The sequence below is a fragment of the Motacilla alba genome, chromosome Z, assembly GCF_015832195.1.
Source record: "Motacilla alba alba isolate MOTALB_02 chromosome Z, Motacilla_alba_V1.0_pri, whole genome shotgun sequence".
Classification (NCBI taxonomy): Eukaryota; Metazoa; Chordata; class Aves; order Passeriformes; family Motacillidae; genus Motacilla; species Motacilla alba.
Window position 1 is genome coordinate 27,398,467 of NC_052046.1, and position 3,334 is coordinate 27,401,800.

A 3,334-nucleotide genomic window follows, 5' to 3' on the forward strand; every position below is an offset into this window, starting at 1 on the left:
ACCCACAATCTAATGAAAACTACTGTTAAACAAGCACTTTTAGCTCCACTTGAAACTGACAACACTCAATGCTTGAATTACATTTTTATTTACTTACTCATTTAAGTCTAATTAATTATCTATTTAGCACTTCAATAAGGAAAAGTTGTCCTCTTCATGTTACTTCTTTCAGGCAGAAGAATGGAAGAGACATCTGGCCCAGCTCCTCTGATTTGGTGCTCTAGGTAGAGCAGGATCAGGGAGAGGTTAGTGGTGTGCAACACTCAGCAAACATCTGAAGCAATTAGAGGGAGAGGGCAAAGGCACTCTGGAGGAAGGAGAGGCAGTTGATTGTACACATATGCAGGCATCAGCTCTAGAGGAAAACATGCACACTTTCATTCAATTACAAAGTGGAGAAGAGACTTGATTGTACACATATGCAGGCATCAGCTCTAGAGGAAAACATGCACACCTTCATTCAATTACAAAGTGGAGAAGAGACTTGAATGCCAGACTGCTGTCCTCATGAATGTAAGCTGGTATTAGCAAAAGTTTGCATAAAGGAAAAAGAACACCAGACCCCAACATTCCTCTCAGTAACATTCATCGGCCTAGGATATAATGAACAAAAGACATTTAAAATTTTATGCAAAGAAGGGGAGGGTGAAAAATGTGTAGTCCAACAAACAACAAGACTTGTATGCATACAGTACAAATGAGCCCTGGTGAATGGTTATGAAACCAACATGAGTTTCCATACTACCATGTAAATCAATGGGATTAGCAGGGAAGTCATTTGCTCATAAGAGTGAAAGTCTGTCCTGCAATATATATACAGCGAGATATATAATAAACCATGTTATGCATGCCTGAATTAATAGGGTTAAATGTGCCTGCATGGATGAGGCATGTATCTAGAGGGAAGAGACATAAAAATTCATTATAATCGCATGTGCTTTTGTGAAAAATGAAAGCAGAAAATCCCACATTATAATAAAGTGAAAGACATCAATTGCATTTATATTGCCTACCTTGAACACTTTAAGAGTCACTGTGTTCAAGTCAAAAAAACCTAGGCTGAATAAGTTTTAACTTAAGCTCTTGGAAGGAAATTAGGGCAGAGTAAACTATGTTCAATTTTTATGCAGTTTAGTCTGAAGTGAGACTCTAGTATGTGCTATTACATTAAAGAGTCTTTGACAGTTTTATATCCCATTTGAAAAATATGCTGACAGCTAGATATCATAGGGGTTTTGCTTTCATATGCAAATCCAAGATTTTGCGCCTGGTTCCCATCAACAATTCAGAAAATTGCAGATGTTTTTTAATTAAAATGTTTTAACAATAAAACCTGAGAAAAACTATCCTGAAGTCTCTTTGATGTAACAGAAGATAATCTAGTGACAATTTTGCTAATGTATTTCAAAGACGCAGCTTTTTTCATTTTCCAATAATTGAGTTTAATGTCAAATCACAGATCTGTTCATTATCAGTCAGGGCTAGAGGCAGCATGACCCAGTTGAGTGTATTTTGAACTGAGGTGTAAATCTGAGATTGGATTGAATGGTCATGTTTTTCAGATAGTCTCAGGCAGTAAATCAGACACTTCACTTAGAAACAGATTTATTTGAATGGTGTTACATGCAGACATCAATAAATAAATTTTTCTTTGTCAGAAGGAATAATTGCTGGCAACCTGAGTTTTAACACGATGTTGGAGCTGGATCACTAAACTAATTTATTTAATCAAGAAAACTTCCTGAGACAGAACAACTGAATTTTGAACATTGGAGCTTTGGGAAAGGTTATGGAGGGATACAAAAAAATATATCTGAAATTAAATTGGCAGCAGACCTAAAATTTTGTCATAGGATATTGGCATACAAGGTTCATGTGTTTCATGTATCCTAAGTTTTATTTGGTTCTGATCCACAATTGCTATCTTTCATGATGCAAAGGGTTCATAAGCTAGTGAAGTGGAAGCAGTCCCACCAGAAATATTTGCCTTGCAGCCTTGTACAAAAGAGTATGTATGAGCAGGGCCAGTGTTGTAAGTGTTTTGCTACAGCTCCTTGCAGCAAAATGTAAAATACAAGGATAGCTCAAGGGATTTTACTGCCTGTGCTGAATTGAGACTATACAACCTTCTCAGTCTTCAGTTATTCAAGCATTTTGATATCTCTACTATTTTCAAATACTTCATAGGTTTTGTAAGGATTCGCAATAAAGCTGCATGCTTTTACCATAGTAACCAAAAATGTCTTCATCTGTGGCATTTTATAAACACGAATTTGCTACACAAAGGAGCACATGGAAAGAATGGGTCTAAGTGAAGTGTCATTGATTCCAATGTTAGCGTTTTGTCTTAGCTTAAGACAATTATATGGGGAAGAGACTCCCAAATGAGCTACCTCCCCTTTACTTTTAACCACTCCTTTTCACCAAAAAAGAGAGATGCATGCAAGAAGATTTTAAGTGAAAAAATAACAGTTCACTAAAAAAAAAGAGTCAGCAACAATGAAGGTAACGTCACTAACCAGTAGACACAAAGGTGCTGAATCCCGGAGGTGCCCTGGGAGTAAGGAAAACAATGTGGCAGAGAAGGCCCTCCTCCCAAGGTGGCAGCTGCCATAATAGACACTGTGGACTGGAAAACAAAGACAGTATGGAAGATAAGCTCCTTGGCTGATGCTTCCCCCAGAACAAAAGACTGGGAAGGCAGGAGCTTACAAAGAAGTTCCAGTGGCAGATGGGAAATGTTGGTGTTGTGTGGGGCAGCTCCACATGCGTATGTGTTTCCCCATTTTCCCAGCTTCCTGGCTGGAGCAGTGCTGCAATTCCAAGTCCCTGCGATGTTGCAGGGGGGACAAATGGGCCCACTGAGCACTGAGAGGATGCAGCACCAGATCAGGTGGTCCAATGTGTGGGTGTGAGGTCAGTGTTAACACTGCCTCCTCCTGCTGCGCTCAGCTGGTGCTGTTGCTGTCGTCCCGGATCACTGCCCCGGTGTGGGGGAAAATCAACAGTTCTGCTAAGCACGGAACAGTGGTGGCCCTGGCCCTCCCAGTCTCAGCTTGGCAGGGCGGCTTGTGGAAAGGAGTTGCAAAATGACCTCTGAAACTGTAATGGATTCTGAAATGCAGCTTCTTGGGCTGCCACTGTGAGATCGGAACCAGGCAACTTCCTCGAAAGATAGAGAGAAAAAAAAGAGGGCTCGAGAATGTCTGCTGCCGATTTTTAGAGAGACACAGTGCACCATTTGTCCATGAACTTGGGGCAAAAGACACAAGTTAGGTGTCAGGTTTAAAAAGAAAGGATGGTAATAACCATGGGAAAACTGGAATAGAGAAGA